The sequence below is a fragment of the Carcharhinus amblyrhynchos genome, chromosome 15 (genome assembly GCF_965287045.1).
Source record: "Carcharhinus amblyrhynchos chromosome 15, sCarAmb.v2.hapA, whole genome shotgun sequence".
Lineage (NCBI taxonomy): Eukaryota > Metazoa > Chordata > Chondrichthyes > Carcharhiniformes > Carcharhinidae > Carcharhinus > Carcharhinus amblyrhynchos.
The window spans coordinates 47,569,122-47,591,797 of NC_137338.1; the positions used below are offsets into that span (position 1 = coordinate 47,569,122).

General features: G+C 41.7%; 1 protein-coding gene across 3 annotated transcripts in view; it reads right to left on the reverse strand.

The window, feature by feature from the left end:
- The window catches only part of igsf11 (immunoglobulin superfamily member 11), a 272,948-nt gene that overhangs the window by 169,410 nt on the left and 80,862 nt on the right, over positions 1-22,676 (reverse strand). The window contains exon 2 of one of the 3 annotated variants that reach the window (XM_080203903.1): positions 6,751-6,907. The exons of the other annotated variants lie outside the window; for them this stretch is intronic. The gene's annotated coding sequence lies outside the window, so the exon portion shown is untranslated. The remainder of the gene's footprint in view (positions 1-6,750; positions 6,908-22,676) is intronic. 3 annotated transcript variants of the gene reach the window in all.

Consider the following 22,676-nt stretch of genomic DNA (forward strand, 5'->3'; position numbering starts at 1 on the left):
GTCTGATTTCGAACTAAAATATGACAAACATGCTGAATATCAGTGCTTTATTTGCCTAGGATTTTAATATTTATTTTTCATAAAAATAACTTTGCAACCATGATCCAAATTCACCCTTAAAGCCAACATGACTGAATAGGTGCAAATACAGCATTTTTCAGTATTTTTTGTTTTGAGTTAATATTACGAGACGACATATTTCCCCCACCAACATTTGACTAAATATAAGTTTTTTCAGCAATACATAAACATTGTTTAATATGTTTTTTTAAAAAGATCAAAGCTCTTGTTCATTGAAAAATGCAAAATATATATTTTTTTTTAAAGGCAAGGCTAGGCAAATTCTTGATTAACAAAGGAGTGAAAGGCTGGTGAGGTCTAGGCAGGAATGAGGAGTTTGAGGTTAAAATCAGATCAGCCATGATTTTATTGAATAGCAGAGCAGGCTGGAAGGGCCGAGTGGCCTACTTCTGGACCTTATTTGCATATTTGTATGTTTTGAGTGGCTGTGAATATAGTGGGGCTCCCCAGGGATCAGTATCACTTTTCTTGACCTTATTGACTGACCAATGATGTACAAGGTACAATTTCAACATTTGCAATTGATATAAAACTTTGAAGTGTTATGAACTCTGACGAGGATAATGAAACTTCACAGACAGCAGGGGTGCATTGGTAGGAGAAATGGCTGATTAAATTTAATGCAGCAATGTATGAAGCGATAAATGATGATAGGAAGAACAAGGAAAGACAATATAAAATAAATGTAGATGAAGGTGTAAATGTAAATTTAACTGTAGATATAAATGTGAGTGTGAGCGTGTACAAAATATTTGTTTCAGGCTTAAATCAAACAAGCCTCACCCAGGACTAGACACTAGAAGCTTAAAGAATTGCTGGTGCGACCAGATTTGTTGAACTTTCCTTCGTCAAACACTTTCACTGGTATTTTAACGAAGATGTTGACACATTAAAACGATCGTGTAAATCCATGATGAGATGAACTGAATGTGCACCATGGATAATGGTTTACTTGACGGGGCGATTTTGTTCCGTGACTACTTCTTTTATAGACTTCTCTCACACCTTGTGAAACAACGTCATACTTTATGTGATATTATCCTAAAGCAGACAGGCGTGATTGCATTACAGGATTGTCTCTGCATGATTTCAAACCACAGGGCAATCACATAACAGAACACGAGAGTCCATGTTAATAATGAATGCCTCCAGCTGCTCTCGCCTTTGCCCTTGAGATGTGAATGAATACAGTAGTCATGTTTAATCAATTAGTTTGTAATTGCTATTGATCAAAGTTAGGACAACCATGAGCAAGACAGTCTTGCTGCTCCAAAAAGATCAGCAAACAACACTTTATTGTAATCTTTCAGATGACATGGTTCTTAAAAAAAAAGACAGGAAAAAACAACAACCCGATCAATGCTGTGCTTAAAAAAGTCCAGATTAATATTTCATGCCATACTGGGTTCACAGGTGCAGTATACAACCCAAAGTCAAGACTCATCAGCTGCCCATCCCATCTAACATAAGTGACTGATGGGTGGAACAGAGGAGGATGAATGACACCTCATGTAATCCTACCAAGCAGGGAAACTATCCAATGGATTGTTGTCCTACATGTTTCATAGTACTACATAGTACGATACAAAATTTGGAGTAGGAGGCATCTGGGCAGAATATTTAATTAGAGCAAGAGATCCATTGCAGCAAATAGCTCATTACCAGCTAGATTTAATTAGATGTATTAAATGTAGAAATAGGAAAGGGAGAGGATCAAATCTCTTAATTTTCAGAAGTAATATGCTAGTTGTCAGCATATAACTAATAAAGCCTATGGACTATATAGATCATTAACTTTAGTCAATCACTGAACATTGCTTCAAGAGACAGCTCTGTGTTCGCTGTCTATTAGAATTTGATGTAGAAATGCTCAACAAGCTGTCATGAAATGAATTGAATAACCCTGAACTCACTTCCAACCAAGATGGAAATAATGCCAGATGAAGCCATTTGTTTCCCTGCTGCTTTGCAAAGAGTTTCCTCCTACAAATCGTCAAACAGTCCCACAATTGCAACATACATCTCAACAAGCAATTCCGAAGTTTGGAAAATCAAAGACTAAAAGCAGTGCAACCCTGACATTGGTCTGCCACTCCCGAAAAAGAGGGAAAATGCTAACATTGAGGCTACAAAGCCCACATTCTCCCACCCCTGCACAAACAGGGTTAACCTTTCAGGTCGATTAATTTTCATCAGAACAAAATTGGTGTTTCTGTGCTGCAAGCATTGAACGATGGGATCATATCATAGGCAGCAGGAATGGTGAACAGTGATGGAACAGAGTTTTTAAAAGGAGGAACCCTAAATCACTGATTAAATAGATAGCTTTGTTTCAATGTAAAAAGATAAAAGTTTATTTCACAATAGTTTCTTTTTAAATGATGTATAGAATTTAAATAAAATTAGGTGAATGGACAGAAACACGAATGAGTGGGTTAATTCAAGAATAAAAGTTCAGGAATCAAAAGAGCTGCCAGTACAGTCAGAGACAGAAACATAAGTAAGAACATTGGAAACAAAAAGCCCACAGCCTTGTCCTGATAACGACTGAAGGAGTAATTAAGGGCAAAACACAAAAGGAAGAAAAACCAGATGGGTTTTGAGACATGGATTGAGAGAGCCAGAGAAGAAAGATGACACCAACAGCCCCACTAAGATTATGGCAAAAACAAACTTACTTTGGCTATTCTTGTTTTTAATACTGTGCAAATGTGTTTCGCACTGTATGGCAATAAATGGATTAATATTAGATGTAAAGTTCATTGGTAATTGTGTCAAACAACACATTTTGCATTACATTCATAATTGGATAATTTTACATAAACAGAAATAAACTTTATACATAGTTCAAGAATATATGTAACCTTGAAAACCAATTTCACCATGGTCCACACAGTGAGCATAGCTCAAGCCAAGTAAAATACTTCCTTTCCAAAAGGACAAGAACTCAATTTATAAGGCACAGGAAAAAGTGATCCAGATACTCAGCTCTCAGGATCAGTTATAAGCCAAGGGCCAACTTCTGAGCAAGAAAATCTGAACGCTGTCGCTAAGGGCTTTTTTCTCTTCAGAGTATTGAGTATTAAGTATTGAGCATAACTTTGGCTAGTACAAAGATTTGTGACACAGTATCTTGGTGAAAGATATTTCTTTATTGACCAATGCACACTGGGAGAAAAGGACTGGGTAATCCATCTCTTCTCTGCAATAACATCGCAGTAGCAATACAATTATACAGCTTCCAAAAGACATTTTACCCATTCTCTGGCTCATCATGCGCCAATCCTCACTAGTTCAGGTCAATCACCATTAGTAAATGTCATATACCTTGACCAAGTACAGATACTATTTGACAGCACAAGAACAATAAGTTCTAGTGGTTTCTGCCTGACTTTCCAATGGCCTTAACTCTTATCTGATAGTATACTCAACCTATCTATTAGTTGTCTGGAATAACTAGCTTGTCCTTGTTCAATGAATGTCTCCTTTACTGAGCTATCTGGTACTCATGCTGATAAGAGTTATGCTTCTATAAGTATATTGTTAGAAGCAATGTGGTTCATTTTACTGGCCTATTCCCCATGATGCCGTAAAACCCTGTGCTATTACCAAGGTATATGCCTGCTCAAGAGTACACTTTCAAAAAGACATGTTTAAATCCCCTAACTGTGGTTATATGTGTTTCTATGCACACAGTACCTCTGCAGACTATATATAAGAACATAAGAAATAGGAGCAGTAGTAGGCCATCTAGCCCTTCGAGCCTGCCCCGCCATTCAGTAAGATCATGGCTGATCTGTCGTGGCTCAGTTCCACATTCCCGCCCTCTCCCCATAACCCTTAATCCCCTCGCTTATCAAAAACCCATCAACCCGCTTCTTAAAAATATTTAGCGAGGTAGCCTCCACCCCTTCAACGGGCAGAGAATTCCAGAGATTCACCACCCTTTGAGTGAAGAAATTCTTCCTCAACTCCGTTCTAAACCGCCCCCACTTTATCTTGAGGCTGTGTCCCCTAGTCCTACTGTCCTTTCTGAGCGGGAAGAGTCTCTCCACCTCTATCCTATCCATCCCATTCATCATCTTATACGTCTCAATGAGATCTCCCCTCATTCTTCTAAACTCTAACGAGTACAAGCCTAGTTTATTCAGCCTCTCCTCATAGCTCAACCCCCTCAACTCCGGCATCAGTCTAGTAAACCTCCTCTGCACTCCCTCCAAGGCCAAAATATCCTTGCGTAAGTACGGCGTCCAAAACTGCACACAGTACTCCAGCTGCGGCCTCACCAATGCCCTATACAGCCGCAGCAAGACCTCTCTACTTTTATATTCAATCCCCCTCGCTATGAAAGCCAGCATCCCATTTGCCTTCCTGACCACCTGCTGCACCTGCAGGCTGGGTTTTTGCGACTCATGCACAAGGACCCCGAGGTCCCTCTGCACCGTCGCCTGCTGCAGTTTTTCGCCACGTAAGTAATAATCCTTCCTACCATTATTCCTACCAAAGTGGACCACCTCGCATTTGCCAACATTAAATTCCATTTGCCAGTTCCTGGCCCATTCGCCCAGCCTATCTAGATCCTTCTGCAGACTCCCCACACCCTCCGCGCAATTTGCCGTTTCACCAATCTTGGTGTCATCAGCAAATTTCGACACCATACACTCGGTTCCCTCCTCCAGATCATCTATAAGGCAGAATGTGATTCTTATCCTAAATTAGCCCACTCTGTTCTAATATTCTGTGTTAGTATTTTAAATCCCAGAGTATTTTAAGTCCTCTAACATTGTCCAACACTTGGCTTAAATAATGATGAAAATAAATCATCCCACATGATTTTGAGGATGCTACTATCTCAAAACCAACCCCAACTTCAAAATTTTCTGAACGTAATTTCAAGTGTGAAGGAGATTATAAACACTTGAAGGAAGAATATGTAAGCAAATTTAGCAAATAATTATTGCATGAAACTTATTGAAATGAGATGAGCACAGATATCTTTTGGGAGGAAAAGTGAGCTATCACACAGTTAAATTATGAAACTACGTAAGGATAGAAAAGCAGAGATTTATTGGGGTTCAAACACATCTTTTGAAAAGGCAAATGGAGAGAAATGCAAAAAAGAAAGTGAGATGCTGGAGGCGAAATTGGTCCTTGTGCAGAGCACGTCAGCAGCCAACTTCCCATTGTGTCCAATATTCTTGTCATTGAATTTGACTGAACCATAGTTCAAACATTACCACTTTTACTTGTTCAAAGTGACTGAGCAGCTGAGAGGGGGCACAGATCACCACAAGACTGAAAAGATACACCACAAGAATCCTTACTTTTCAGGACATGGAATGTCCAACCAGAGAAAAAGTGGAGGGAGTAGAAGTCACGATGCTTTTTTAAAAAATGCAAGTGGATATTTGAAAAAGAAAAATGTCACAGTATACTGAGACCGTGGAATGGGATGTCAAAGAGTTCTTTCAGAGACCAGCATAAGAACAACAAAGCAAATAATCTCTATGAAGTAAAACAGTGACTGATATAGTGGCAACACAAAGTGAAGTTTCATCCTCTGATTTTCCTCTGTGATGATAAGCAACAGACAAGAATCTTAATATGCATGATTGGCCTGTAAGCCGCATCTTATAGACTCAAAGTTATTCAATCCCATTTTTAAAAATCCTCCCAAAGCATCATATGAGTCCAGTCCATGTATAGTACACAGAAACAAAGTTATCCCCAGTAATAGTAAGAAAGATTCTGAAGCCACATCCAGCTTAATCATTCAGTAAGAGTTAAGTTCCATCTCTGAACTTGAGGACCTATCCAGATAAACAAAAATGGCAGAATGAGAAACAAACAAAATACATTTTAATTAAAAAAAAACACATTCCAAGACAGAAATGGATCTTAGGATTAAGAGATTGCTGCCAAGCTGACCTTTCTACTTGTGGCTGATCTTGGTTGACCATTTCAAAGTGTTACTGCCTGAAAGCATACCAGAGGTTCTATGTTATCCTAGATTATATAGATACATGCATATAAATGTATGCTGCATTTATAATTTCGTGTTTCTCATGTTACATAAGTGTAGAACCAGGCATAATACAATTAAATATTCAAAATCACTTGGGGTGGATCTTGACTGTGTAGGTGATAGCGAGTCTGCAGCCTGATTTACAGCTCAGTCAGGGTTTAATGATAATTGGGAGGGTTAGACAATGTCAAAAATCTGCCCTGTTGTGCCCTAAATTATTTACAGCTTTATCTGACATGCTTACATCAAACAGTCCCCACTTTTGTTTCTTGATGGAAGCAGATGGCAGCAGACAACACAGAATCATGTCTGCATTAGGTAAACCAGCAAGAGCTTACAACCATTCCAAGCTGGAACCCCTGAACAGCTGCACACGATCTCTTTACATGTTCCAAATCCCAGACGAAATTAGGGATGGTGTGAATTGCAGATAAGTGTTTGTTTAGAGGTAGAATTACCATGACATTGCACTATCCACATTAACCCTTTGAGAAATCAGCATGCACTCAACTACAATACTTGGATTGGCCAGATTAACCCCTTCAGGTATTTAAAGCATTTCAACGCTATGCCAAATGGCAACAATCATATTATTTAATGAATGCTCCACGATACAACACCTCACTGCTAGAAATCACTCTTACTTTCTCTGCTTCATGACTTCCTCCATGAACCTGTTTGCAACAATCTGTACAAGTGAACCTCGCAAAGCAGTAGTTCAACCTGTAGCTCAGGGCTGTGTGAATCTCATTGAATGTTCCATTGCCAATGTCACAATTCAAGAACAAAAGAGACATAGCCCTGTTAAAAATGAAAAATAGAATTTTAAAATGTAAGCATTTGCATTTTTGAATGTAATTTATTTTAAACAGGATGACACTGATAACATTGTGCACATAACATGGAATTTGACACAAAGACATAACCAATGTAACAAAATACAGCACAATAAAATGTCAACGACTGATTTTTCTGACTCCAAACCTGAACTTCCAAAATTTAGTAAGCACCAGTGGATAGCAATGGCATTTTATACATGAATTGTATAAATATTTTATACATGTTTTGTTGCAGGGAAATTAGCTATAAAATTATTAGGGCTGGAACTTTGTACATACATTACCATAGTGACTAGCTTCAGAAGCATTTCATTGATTGTGAAGTGTTTTCAGAAGTCCTGAGGTTGTGACTGGCTCAATAAAAATAAGTCTTAAAATTTCTTCTTAATTACAAAATATTTACTGGTTTGCCATTGATTTTTGTGGCTTTGTTCCTGTTGAGTTTGTGGCATCTGCCTCTTCAAGATAGCACAGCAGAAGAGGGTCATCTGGCTTGAGGGACCAATGGGAACAGGGAGTGAGTGATCACCCCAGAGGAGCACTCACTGCCTCTCTGAGGCGGAATCCACCTGGAAGCCATCTAGTAAGCATATAAAGACTGGAGCAACTGGGTAGACAGCTCCAAGGCACTCTAGGGTTACAAATCAGTGTACTAAGTTTCTCTTTCTTGTCCCAAATGAACTCTGAACTGTCTAGATGATGCCTGAAGTGTCACTACATAACAGTCTCCAATTAGTTGAGATAAATGCACATACCAGCCAGAAGATCCATCTGAGCTTACAGCAAGGAGATTTAATGCTGCCAACTTCCTTTATTCCAAACAATGGTAACTTTACTATCATATCCTGCAGCAAGTTCACATAGAAATGCTTTGGCATTTGTGGAAGACCAAGAAACAAATAGGCAGGGAAGTCTAAATCCTTACTAAGCACAAAAGAGGAAATGATTTACTAGTCACAAAAAGAACCAAGATCAATCTAACTTGCATTCCTCGGGCAAGTTATGTGCTGGTGAATCACAGCCAAATCAGTGTCCTAAAATCAGTTCCATTGGAATATGTTTCCTTTTGTGAAATATAGATCCATATAGGCAAGCACAGTAGTTGAATGCAATTATTTGTAGAAATTTCATCTGTCTGGTGCTCTCATATTGCAGCAGCTCAAACAGTAAAGGCTAAAATTTATGACAAACAAAATCAAACATTTCTACCAAAGCCCTCTAGCTCAGAAAAGCTACCCAAAGCCCTGCTTAAAGAACCAACTCCTTCCTTGGCTCATTGATTTTGTCCTCAGGTTTGTTTACCTGCTCAAAAGTACTGATCATCACTAGCAGTAGAAAGAGATCAAAGACAGAGCCCCGGTAACCACAGGCCAGTGTTCTTATCAGCTCTTGGTCAAATTCATAATAGATGAGAGGCTGTTGCAAATTTCACTCACAACAACTTGCTGTCAGGTCACTGATGATTTTTATATTATGGACTGTGTGTAAGAGCTGAACACACAAACCCAACAGAGTGATGGGAAAAATGCATTGCCTGCAGATCAGGATGCTGGCCTTGATGAATCATGTATTAATGTAAGTAATTTTTCTGCACATGATGTGATAAGAACATCAAGGTTCAAGGAGTAGATTTTATCCACTGATTGCATACGATATGCTGAGAACAATAAGAGGTGAGGGACTGGCTATTCAATACCAGCAAATCATCAAGAACTACTGTCTGATTGCAAAAGCTGCCCAACTGCAGATCTGAAGGAAATAACTTTCATGCATTAGTAATGTTATAACACAGGTAAATGTGACTTAATAGTGACTGTATAGCTTAAATACAACATGGTACAATTGACTTGGGAGAACTCCAAGCACAGGTTTATTTCGCAGGGTTGTGCGCTTAGGGATTTCTGATGTTATAGTTCAGGATTCATGATAATTCTACGAATGGTGCTGCATAAATATTGTGGAATTATCATGTTTAATAATGCATGGCTAGAGCAATTAATTATAAAACTGCATAAACAATTCTTTTCTTCATATAAAGGTGATGTCACATCCAGAATATTTTGTCCAATGTTGGTTCCAGACAGTTTTATGGTACATAAAGAGGCCCTTCAACCCATTGTCTCTGCACCAACCATCAAGCACATATCCATTCTAATCCCAGTTCCCTGCACTTGGCCCATAGCATTGTACACAAAGGCGTTTCAAGTGCTCATCTAAATGCTTCTTACATGTTGTGAGGGTTCCTGCCTCTGCCACCCTTACAAACGATGAGTTCCAGATTTCCTATGGGTGGGAAAGTTTTACCTAAATTCCCTTTCAATCCCCTGCACCTTATCTTAAATTTATGCAGCCTGATTACTGACTGCTCTACCAAGGGGAAAAATTTCCCCCTTTTTACCCCATGTCCCTCATAATTTTCTACACCTCAATCAGGACCCTACTTACCCTCCTCTGCTCTAAGGAAGTCAACCTCAGCCTATCCACCCTCTCTTCATAGTTGAAGCACTCCAGCCCTCGGAACATCCTGGTGAATCTCCTCTGTGCCCTTTCGAGTGCAGTCACATTCTTCCTGTAGCATGGCAACCCAAACTGCACACAATATTTTAGTTGTGACCTGACAAGCAATTTATACAGCTCCGTCATAGCTTCCCTGCTCTTATAGTCTATGCCTGAGCTAATAAAGGATGTATCCCATATGTCTTCTTAACCTGCCCTGTTATTTATTTGTCCTGCTGCTTTTAAGGATCTATAGACATGCACCCCAAAAGTGTCTCTGGTTATCTGTACTTCCTACTGTTTACTGTGCATTCTTTTGCTTTTTTGGCCACCCAAAGTGCATCACCACACACTTTCGAGGGTTAAATTCCATTTGCCACTGTTCTGCCCACCTGACTAGCCTGTCTATATTGCCCTGTAATCAAAGGCTTCTCTCCTTACTAGTTACCACACCAATTTCCATGTCATCCACAAACTTACTGATCATACCTCCGATTTCCATCTCTAGATCGTTAATATACACTGTGGGTGCATGAGAAAAGCCAGGTGGGCAAATGTTAGAGAAAGCGTGTGGGCGTATGAGAGAGAGACTGAGGAAGGGAACAAGAGAGAAAGCCCAGAAAAGTTTCAGAGAAAAGCACTAGATTTACACAATTTCACAACCTTCCATTTCCAAATCAATGGAGAGAGCTGGGGAATCTAATCTTGGAAAAGAGTAAACATCAGCATGTAAATCCATCAGACTGGTTTTAAACTGTATTTGGCCCAGTGAGACCACATCTGGAATATTGTGCAGAATTTTATTCTCCCAGTTTGAAAAAGGATATTCATTTATTGGGAGGATGGGCAGACATGCTACACGGTTCATCTCAGAACTTAAATAACCAATTTAGGAGCAAAGACTGGCCACCCTGTACTGCACCCTGGGTCCTTTGTTGCCTGAAAAAGGAACAGTGAACTTATACAGTAGAACTGTTTAACTTAGTGTATGGGCAAATTAGATCCAAGTGAGCTTTTTTTTTAAACAAAAATTAAACACAAAGGCTTTAGATCACAATTGCATCAGATTCACGTGTTGTGGAACTCCTATTTCAATATATTCCTAAGGCTCCTTTCCTGTTTCAGGCATGAGAGATGACGCTTAAATTGAAATCTGCTCAATAATCACAATAGACCAGCCTCTAGCAGCAAGGCACTGTCAAGTTTCATCAAAATGTTTTCTTGTTATCATCCTTTTCACAAATAATCCATCAATGTCTTCTCTGCTGCCACCCATCAAACCTGATGTGCAAAATGAAGCTTTTTCGAAGGCTCTTAGTTTGGATATTGGCTTGACTTGGATTGGCAGAACTTGCCAACTGCACTGTCAAGCTTTCGCACCACCAAGATAGATCCAGCAGATGGTGAGGATTAAATCAGGGGGAAATACCACAGCACTTACTTGAGGCAAAGTGAGGTCATTGCCCCCAAAGATTCATCTGTTTCAAAGTCTGATCTATGGAGATTTCTATTGCAGGTGAATTGAAACCGCTATTAAATTTGACAAGTCCATCAAAACGTTTTACAATCCAGCTGTTTACTTGTCCTTAGAAAATAATGATGCTTAACCAGACTCAGTTCTGACAATGACTGCATAACCCTTTTATCTAGTTAAAAGAAACAAAGAAATTTCTGTAATGCTAGCCCTTTGGCAGCTATTTCGATTCTAAATTCTTTTTGAAACAATTCCAATATGCTAATTAATGTTAAATCCACCTCTACTTGGTGCCATTTTCCTTTATAGCTACAAATGCTTTTTCCCCCTCTTTTTAAGAAATTTTCTCACTCTAACCAACAGCAGTAACTGTACAATTGGTACAACTGTTTTGCATGGATTCACATTGCTCCATGACATTTAGCATCAACTCTTTGGAAAAAGCCCGATAATTCATCCATACGCTATAAAGACTTATAAAGTGCATAATGTTGTTCTTCTTAAAATCTGGCAATTTTCTTTGCATTCTGATCATTAATCCTTATTGCTGTCAAATGCGATCACATGATAATAACTAGTGCTTAAAGCTTCAACAATAAGTGCTTTGAAGATTTGATTAATCTGATTACTTGATCAAATCAAAGATACTTTGCCTCTTGTTGGTTATTTCACACAAAGAGTCATAAATATAACCTTACATTTGCTTTAGAAATTCCTTCCTTCTCTTACAATTAGCATAATTATTTACTACGTCTTGATTGAAAATAATCAGTCTTCTACTCTAAAGTTGATAACTCTGAAGTTCATAAAGAAGGGTAGGATAAACTATGAAGCTGGGCTAGCACTTAATACAAAAAAGGATAGTAAGAGTTTTTATAAATATATAAAAAGGAAGAGGCTGACTAGGGTGAACATTGGACCCTTAGGGGATGAGAGGGGGGACTTAGTGGTAGGGGATGGGGAAATGGCTGAGGCCTTGAATAACTTTTTTGTTTCGGTCTTCACGGAGGAGGACGTGAATAATTTGCCAGGTGTTAGCGATGGAAAGATGGTAGGAGTGGAGGGCCTGAATGACATTATTGTTACTAGAGAGGCAGTGCTCGAAAAACTGAAGGGACTGATTATGGACAAGTCCCCAGGACCGGATGGAATGCATCCAAGGGTTCTGAAAGAAACGGCAGAGGTGATAGTGGATGCCTTGATGATTATTTTCCAAACATCACTGGATTCCAGGGAAGTGCCGAAAGATTGGAAAACGGCTAATGTTACGCCGTTGTTTAAGAAGGGTGGCAGGCAAAAGGCAGGGAATTATAGGCCGGTTAGTTTAACGTCTGTTGTAGGTAAAATGTTAGAATCCGTCATCAAGGAGAAAATAGTGAGGCATCTTGAGGAGAATTCTTTGATAGAGCAGACGCAGCACGGTTTCGTTAAGGGGAAGTCGTGTCTGACGAATTTATTGGAGTTCTATGAGGATGTGTCTAGAGCGGTGGATAGAGGAGAGCCGGTGGATGTGGTCTTTCTTGATTTTCAGAAGGCGTTTGATAAGGTGCCGCACAAGAGGTTATTACAGAAGGTCAGGGGGCATGGAGTTGGGGGTAGGTGTTAGCGTGGATAGGGGATTGGCTGTCAAATAGGAGGCAGAGAGTGGGGGTCAATGGGTGCTTTTCGGATTGGCAGTTGGTGACTAGTGGAGTGCCCCAGGGGTCGGTGCTGGGGCCTCAGCTATTTACCATTTATATAGACGATCTGGAGGAGGGAACCAAGTGTATGGTGTCGAAATTTGCTGATGACACCAAGATTGACGTAATGGCAAATTGTGTGGAGGGTGTGGAAAGTCTGCAGAAGGATCTAGATAGGCTGGGCGAATGGGCCAGGAACTGGCAAATGGAATTTAATATTGGCAAGTGTGAAGTTGTCCACTTGGTAGGAATAATGGTAGGAAGGACTATTACTTACATGGCAAAAAACTGCAGCATGCAACGGTGCAGAGGGACCTCGGGGTCCTTGTGCATGAGTCGCAAAAACCCAGCCTGCAGGTGCAGCAGGTGGTCAGGAAGGCAAATGGGATGCTGGCCTTCATAGCGAGGGGGATTGAATATAAAAGTAGGGAGGTCTTGCTGCAACTGTACAGGGCACTGGTGAGGCCGCAGCTGGAGTACTGTGTGCAGTTTTGGTCGCCGCACTTATGCAAGGATATTTTGGCCTTGGAGGGAGTGCAGAGGAGGTTTACTATGCTGATACCGGAGTTGAGGGGGTTGAACTATGAGGAGAGGCTGAATAAACTAGGCTTGTACTCGTTAGAGTTTAGAAGAATGAGGGGAGATTTCATTGAGACGTACAAGATGATGAATGGGATGGATGGGATAGAGGTGGAGAGGCTCTTCCCGCTCAGAAAGGACAGTAGGACTAGAGGGCACAGCCTCAAGATAAAGGGGGGGGTGCGGTTTAGAACAGAGTTGAGGAGGAACTTCTTCACTCAAAGGGTGGTGAATCTCTGCCCGTTGAACTGGTGGAGGCTGCCTCGCTAAATATTTTTAAGACACAGGTTGATAGGTTTTTGATAGGCAAGGGGATTAAGGGTTATGGGGAGAGGGCGGGAAAGTGGAACTGAGCCACGACTGATCAGCCATGATCTTATTGAATGGCAGGGCAGGCTTGAGGGGCTAGATGGCCTACTCCTGCTCCTATTTCTTATGTTCTTATGTTCTTATGTAAAGACAGATACAAATATTTCTGCTGCCATTTCCTTATTGCCATGTGATGGTTTCTCCTGTCTCTGCCTTTAAGGACAAAGGAAGCTTTAGCTACTCCCTTCCTTTTCACATACTTGAAAATGTCATGGTGCAATAAATGTTCAATATTAATCTTTAATTTCATCAGCTGGTCAAATATATATATGAAAAAACCTTTTTGAAAGAGACATCAAGGCACACAAAACATGGTATAAAGCTACTTTTCAAGCAGAGACAGAAATTCTTGGAAAATGGGAATGGGTTTTTCCTAGTTCATCGTCTATTGAGTAATGGCTGGAGCATTAAATAAATCAATCACCAAGGCCAGGGTCTGTCCAGACATGAGCTAATCGATTAATTTTTAGGAATATACATCACTGATAGATAGATCATGCAACCAGTATCACCATTGAGAAATCTATTATATTATAACACCCTGGATGTTTATGGACAGTCTAAGAGTCATCTCACATGGGACAAATAACGCCACCTCTTTTCCATTCTGAAGTTCAAAGCCCCATCTCTGTTATGCTGTGGAATCCAACACACAGAGAGAGAGAGAATTTCAACTGAAAGGAATCTCAGGTGCCATTGCAACATTTTTGCAAAAGGCGGATTGCTGTTTAAGAGACTGCCTCTAGAAATTAGTTTACAATTGGCCTCAAATCCACTGGAGCCTCAAGATCACCATGAGAAAATCTACCTCATACAGTGACGTTTGTATTCTTTTCCTTTTATCACAACCTTAATTTGGCCAAACGTTAACCTCTTCTACTATTTAATTTATAATTTTGCATTCCTATGCTTGAAAGTTAACCTCTTCTACCGAATAACTTGTCAAACGCCTTCTGAAAATCAAGAAAGACCACATCCACCGGCTCTCCTCTATCCACCGCCCTAGACACATCCTCATAGAACTCCAATAAATTTGTCAGACACGACTTCCCCTTAACGAAACCGTGCTGCGTCTGCTCTATCAAGCAATTCCCCTCAAGATGCCTCGCTATTTCCTCCTTGATGATGGATTCTAACATTTTACCTACAACAGACGTTAAACTAACAGGCCTATAATTCCCTGCCTTTTGCCTGCCACCCTTCTTAAACAACGGCGTAACATTAGCCGTTTTCCAATCTTCCGGCACTTCCCCGGAATCCAGCGACGTCTGGAAAATAACCACGAAAGCATCCACTATCACCTCCGCCTTTTCTTTCAGAACCCTTGGATGCATTCCATCCGGTCCTGGGGACTTGTCCACAATCAGTCCCTCCAGTCTGTCGAGCACCGCCTCTCTAGTAACAATAATGTCATTGAGACCCTCCAGTCCTACCACCTTTCCATCGCTAACACCCGGCAAATTATTCACATCCTCCTCCGTGAAGACCGAAACAAAAAAGTTATTCAAGGCCTCAGCCATTTCCCCATCCCCTACCACTAAGCCCCCCCCCCTCATCCTCTAAGGGTCCAACGTTCACCCTAGCCAGCCTCTTCCTATTTATAAAAACTCTTGCTATCCTTTTTTATATTAAGCGTTAGCCCAGCTTCATAGTTTATCCTACCCTTCTTTATCAACTTCTTTGTCAATCTTTGTTGACTTTTAAACCTCTCCCAATCCTCTTCTCGCCCACTACTCTTAGCTACTCTAAACACCTCCGCTTTTAATTTAACACTTTCCTTCACCTCCTTCGTTATCCACGGCTTATTACCTCTCCTCCTACGGTCCTTTTTAACCATCGGAATAAATTTCTGCTGAGCACCAAGAAAGATCCCCTTAAAGATCCTCCACTGCTCCTCAGCAGACCTACCTTCCAACGCGCTTCCCCCAGTCAACATTCGCCAATTCTTCTCTCATCCTACCGTACTCCCCTCTATTCAAACAAAGGACGCGTGTCCAGGAACCCACTTTCTCCTCCTCCATCTGCACCAGAAACTCCACCATACAATGATCACTCTCCCCAAGAGGATCCTTCACCACAAGGTCCCTAATTCTACCCACCTCATTACATAACACCAGATCCAAGATAGCTCGCTCCCTCGTCGGCTCCAACACACACTGTTCGAGGAAACTATCCCAGCAGCATTCCAAGAACTCCTCCTCGAGCCCACCGTGTCCAACATGGGTCGACCAATCAATATGTAGATTGAAATCCCCCATAATTATGGCCGTTCCATTCCTGCATGCCGCACTTATTTGCGCGTTAACAGCCCGCCCCACCTCCAGATCATTATTTGGGGGCCTATAGACGACACCCACCAGCGTCTTCCTCCCTTTGCTGTTCCTAATCTCCACCCACAATGATTCCACGTTCTGCTCTTTGGCTCCAATATCATCCCTTGCTATCACCCTGATGCTATTCTTAATCAGCAGAGCTACGCTCCCCCCCCCACCCTTTTCCCTCCCACCTATCCTTCCTAAACACTTGATACCCCTGGACATTCAGCTCCCAGTCCCTGTCACCTTGCAGCCACGTCTCTGTAATGGCCACCAGATCATATCCATTTATGCTGATCTGCACCACCAGCTCATCCACTTTATATCTAAATGCACGAAGCATTCGGAAAAGTGCCTTCATCCCAGCCTTCACCTGGACCCTATTTGCCAGAACGCCACCAACCATACTCACGCCCCCTACTCCCTTTATTATTGGGACATCCTCGGCCTCTTCCCTTACCTGTACCCTCTCCTTAACTTTAGGCCCCGTAATGTCACCTACCCTCGCACCCTCCTCCCACCCCCCCCCCACCCCCAATTAGTTTAAAGCCCTGTCTACAGTCCTGTTTACACGATTCGCCAGGACTCTGGTCCCAGCACGGTTCAGACCAACCCCATCCCACCCGAACAGGTCCCACCTACTCCAATACGGATGCCAATGCCCCATAAATTCAAACCCATTCCTCCCACACCAATCCCTGAGCCACCCATTCACTTCCTTAATCTTATCAACCCTACGTCCATCTGCACTCGGTTCAGGCAGTAGTCCAGAGATAACCACCTTGTCGGTTCTACTTTTTAATTCCATTCCCAGCTTTTCATACTCCCTCCCCAGATCCTCAGTTTGCATTTTGCCTACGTCGTTGGCACCCACATGTACCACAACTACCAGATTCTCACCCTCCCACTCCAGGTTCCTCTGCAGCCCAGATGTGACATCCTGGACCCGAGCACCAGGCAGACAACACATCCTTCTGTGCACTTTGTCATTGTGACAAAGGACAGTGTCAATACCCTTAACCCCACTGAGCCCAATTACTACTACGTTCCTTTTCACCTTCTCTTTGCGTATATCCTGCGTCTGCATCACTGTACTGTGTGCAGTTTGAGAGCCGGTGGATGTGGTCTTTCTTGATTTTCAGAAGGCGTTTGACAAGGTACCTCACAAGAGGTTATTGCAGAAGGTAAGGGGGCATGGAGTTGGGGGTAGGGTGTTAGCGTGGATAGAGGATTGGTTGTCAAATAGGAGGCAGAGAGTGAGGGTTAATGGGTGCTATTCGGATTGGCGGATGGTGACGAGTGGAGTGCCCCAGGGGTCGGTGCTGGGGCCTCAGCTTTTTACCATTTATATCGATGATCTGGAGGAGGGAACCAAGTGTATGGTGTCGAAATTTGCTGATGACACCAAGATTGGCGGAACGGCAAATTGCGCGGAGGGTGTGGAGAGTCTGCAGAAGGATCTAGATAGGCTGGACGAATGGGCCAGGAACTGGCAAATGGAATTTAATATTGGCAAGTGCGAGGTGGTCCACTTTGGTAGGAATAATGGTAGGAAGGACTATTACTCGCGTGGTGAAAAACTGCAGCAGGCGACGGTGCAGAGGGACCTTGGGGTCCTTGTGCATGAGTTGCAAAAACCCAGCCTGCAGGTGCAGCAGGTGGTCAGGAAGGCAAATGGGATGCTGGCCTTCATAGCGAGGGGGATTGAATATAAAAGTAGGGAGGTCTTGCTGCAGCTGTATAGGGCACTGGTGAGGCCACAGCTGAAGTAGTGAGTGCAGTTTTGGTTGCCGCACTTACGCAAGGATATTTTGGCCTTGGAGGGAGTGCAGAGGAGGTTTACTAGGCTGATGCCGGAGGTAAGGGGGTCGAGCTATGAGGAAAGGCTGAATAAACTGGGCTTTACTCGTTAGAGTTTAGAAGAATGAGGGGAGATCTCATTGAGACATGTAAGATGATGAATGGGATGGATAGGATAGAGGTGGAGAGACTCTTCCCACTCAAAGGACAGTAGGACTAGGAGGCACAGCCTCAAGATAAAGGGGGGGCGGTTTAGAACGGCGTTGAGGAGGAACTTCTTCACTCAAAAGGGTGGTGAATCTCTGGAATTCTCTGCCCGTTGAAGTGGTGGAGGCTGCCTCGCTAAATATTTTTAAGACGCGGGTTGATGGGTTTTTGATAAGCGAGGGGATTAAGGGTTATTGGGAGAGGGCGGGAATGTGGAACTGAGCCACGACAGATCAGCCATGATCTTACTGAATGGCGGGGCAGGCTCGAAGGGCTAGATGGCCTACTCCTGCTCCTATTTCTTATGTTCTTATAACTTACAAATTTTGCATGTTGTGCGTGTATTGCGGATGGGGGAGATATACACTGCGAAGATCAGGACATGGCTTTACTGTTTCAAAAACATCTGCATCTGGATGGGTTTTTAGCACAATAAAAACGGTTTAAAATCAAGTAAGCCTGCGGGATGGATTCATTTTCAATTAGCACACAAACAGTCAAGTACAGACACAGAATTAATACCTTCACCCTTGTATATTCAACAAAAGCCCATTATAAATCAATTGAGAAATTGAAAGGTCACGTTCTGAGATGTGTCCTCACTATTACAATTTAAAACCACTTAACGTCTTTCTATTCCTGACTAGTTTATTCTCATATTCAACTTTTTCCACTTCAACTTTTTGGTAACTCTTTGCAGGTTTCATAAACACTCCCAATTCTCAGACGTATTACTATTCTTCTAAGTTTTTTAAAATCTGTTACTGTCCTGAACGCCCTTTGTAAGCCATAGATACATTTTTTTCAATTCATTTTTACTTTTCAATGAATGTATTTTTGATGAATGTTTTGAATAGTTTCTTTACATGTTCTGCACTGTTTGTTTTCTGTCATTGCTTGTTGTGTATTTACCTGTTGAACCTCAGCCAGCTCTCCCCTCACACCGATGTCATGGTTTTAGGTTTAAGATTCCTGTTTGTGATTAGAAAATGTTGTTTTCAAACTTAATGGAGAATCCAATTTTGTTATGATTACTATTTCTCAGTTAAACCTTTACACCCCATTGCACAATACGAGATCTTTAATTTATCTCGAATTGGTTCAGCAACATATTGTGCCAGAAAACTGTCACTAAAATATGCTACAAATTCATCTTTCAGGCAAACTTTGCCAAATGAATTGGATCACTATATGAGATTAAAGTACTCTGCAACTGTTACATTACTTTGCTTCAAACACCCATAATTAACTGTTTTAATGTCCTGCTCAATGGCATAACTAATATTAAGGGGCCTATAATTTTTCCCCATATTTTTCAGCCATTGCTGTTCTCAATTTCATCAATATGGACTCTACTTCCTGATTTTCTAAGCCAAGAATGTTTCTCAGAAACGTCCTTGTGATCTTTTTTCCCTCAGGGCCAGTCCAGCTTTTCAACTCCACCAGTGCTTTTGAAATGTTATGCACCCAGGAAGTTCCCACTTTTGGTCACTTTTAAACGTCTCTGCAATGGAAAAGAATCTAAATCTCTATCTGCATGCTGAATATACACAATAGGGTAGATCAATGGGTGGCAGAAATAAAGTGATGTTAACTTTCTTTTTTACCACTATTCCCTGCAACAATCTTACTCTCTGATACATTATTACCATTAAACTCACATTCTGTCCCACATCAATATAATTTCTTGTCTCAACTTTTCTCTAAATCTCCCTTTACTCAAGCCCTCTTCTTCCTATGCCATTAATCCCTACCCTGACTATACCTCCTGTTGCATTATGTTTGTATGTTCTGTCCCTTCCTGACACACTGATTACCATTTCCCATATCATTACCCTGGTCCATTGACTGTCCTGTTTCTAACTTGCAAATTCTTCTGGTCATGTAAACCCTCACCCCATTACTTAGCTTAAAAGCTCCTTCTGTCTAGTTATATAAATCACCAAGGCTTTAGTCCAAACACAGTTCATGTGACGATCATCCCAACAGTACAGCTCCCTTCTTTCCACAGTGTACCATGTCCTCACTTAAAGTTGCTGCTGCATTTTACAATATTATGTGAAACAACTTTAAGTGAACCATGGGTTCCCATAAGAATCAATGCTAAAGCCAGAGTTAGGTTCCTCCAGACATTTCTCACTCAGAAAAAAAATACAAGTTTATAGCTCTGTACGTTCCTAACTGAAATAATTTGCGAAGTAAAATTACTTTTTTTTCACTAAATACAATGTAATTTTTTTTAAACAAACACTTACACTCATCTCCAGTACAGTACTTTTTAGATTGACCAGTCTCCATCCAGTGGCAGAAGTTGGTGAGTGCAGATAGTAATTGACATCCCAGCACTACCTGTACCAACCTTATTCTGCTACTCGATATAGCTCCAGATTTGAGTGCAAGTTGAAAATGGGTGCCGGCAGAGGGAACGTGGAAGCACTACAAGAAAGCCATATGAGTCGGTGGGCCACAGAAAAGGTCGGTTAAAAACAACGTTAAAAAGTGAAACTGGCAGCATTAAATGCTTACATTCACACTAAAAGTGAAACATTCAAGCCAGTGTTAAGTGGCAGCTTGCTGCACTGGTGCTGGTGCCCTCTGAATCAAAACATATTCCTCCCACGCTAACCTTTGAGCCACACATTCAGTTGGCTGATCTGATTTACCCCATGCCAATGCGTTTGTGGTTCAGGTCATAATCCAGAGATTTCCATCCTTGTGGCCCTTTTTAATGTAGTCCCTGTTGTTCATGCTCCCCCACAGCAGAATCTTGTCCTAACTATGGCATTGATATGCAAATTCACTACGAAAGCTGGATCCTTCTGGAACCACATGTATTATTGCTGCGATAAACCCCAGGACTTCCATGGGGAAGTCACTGATTGATCTCCCTATAGAGCTCATTGAATACAAGCTCCCTGGGGATTGGTAATTAACTAACCAGGTAGCACCGGAATACTGATCCCTGAATAAAGCAGGGCCGAGTCCGTTATTGTGTTGTCCCAGTTGGGAGCTATTGTGTTCACCAAAGGTTAGTGGTTTTGCTTTACTTTATTTTGTGCAACAAAGCACTGTTCCTTTACAGCTGACTCCTGGAGTTATTATAATTGCCTCTGCACTCTTGCTGTCAGCTGGAAAAATCCTAACCAAACTATCCCCTACTGCAACCACATTCCTTTCTACTCTGCCCATTTCAATGGCTTCCAGCACCATGGTGCCATGGTCAGTCAGTTCATCCTCCTTGCAGTCCCTGCTCTCATCCACACAGGCTCAAGCACCTGAAACCTATTGGAGAATTGCAGAGCCTGAAGCTCCGCCATTGTAGCCTTGAGTCCCCATGCTGGCAGGACCATTCACCCAAATCAGTAATGCCTAGCCTAAGGTGTAGCTTTCCATTCTCTGATTGTAGGCCGAAGTTGTTGAGCTGCAGACATGATTGCCATGGACCGATTCCAGTATACGGCTGTAACACATCACATGTCCTTCCATCTTTGTGCTTATTTCACTCATTAGGTTTTACATTTAGAAACACTCAACTGTTGCAGTTAGACTATTAATTTAGTGCAATACTTGCTCTACTACAGAAGAGAAAATCCTATGGGCTCACCTAATCAATGGTTTTGAACAATCACCAGTTACTGGGGGCTGAGAACAAGAGCAGCATGTCCTCTCCTCCTCTGAGCCCAAATATTAGAGTTAGCACTCATTCCTCCTTGCAATCACTGTGGGCACTGGCAAACACTGCTATCTCAGTGTCAGGGACCCGGGTTCGATTCCCAGCTTGGGTTACTGTCTGTGCAGCGTCTGCACGGGTTTCCTCGGGGTGCTCCGGTTTCCCCCCTCAGTCCGAAAGACGTGCTGGTTAGATGCATTGGCCATACTAAGTTCTCTCTCAGTATATCCAAATGGGCACCAGAGTGCGATGACTAGGGGATTTCCACAGTAACTTCACTGCAGTGTTAATGTAAGCCTATCTGTGACACTAATAAAATAAACTAATTAACTTTTAAACTGTGCTCCCATTCATTTGTCACCCACTTAAGGCAGCGCATTAATGGCAGGGTAGGGAAGCAATCGACGAGTCTCCCCACCACAGGCTTAATTGCAGCAGAGCCAGGAAGTGAGGGTCCACCATCATCCCAGCCAATTAAACTGTCACCCCGCTCATCAAACCTGCCACTAGGAGGGCATAAAATTACCTTAGTTGCATCCTGTAGATGGAAAGAGGGAATGCTGTACAGATGTGATTAGTCACATCAATGCTTATCTTGGAACTTATCTTAGCTTTTCTTGTTCAGGGCTATTAAGCGAGTAAGTACTTTCAGTGGGATGATTCATCCAACGGGAAGTGCTATATCATCATCTTTACGGTAGGTTAACCAGACAGCTACCTGGTTGCAGAGTGTCCGATCTTTCCATGCAAAAGATGATTATGAATAAAATGAAAGATTAACATCAAACAACAAGAAGTGGGTCGTGTTACCTAATGTTTTATGCACTATGCGGAATATTTTTCAGCAAGGGGCCTAGACAGGAAATGTAATCCAATCTCTCTGTATGTCAATCTGAAGCAGCTGCCTGAAAGTTTGCAAGATTAATCTGTAATGACATACCTTTTCATTATCCCTACTTTCCAAAATACCAGCTCTCGTCATTCCCTCATTATACCATTTAGCCGTTTGTAAAACAAATCATTGCCCTGGCCTTCCAGTATATCCTTCAAAATTGTTATCATCCGCAGAGTAAATGTCTCTCCTGACTGAATCATGGCTTTTAAAATGATTGATGGCATTAAATCTATTTCCTATGAAGGGA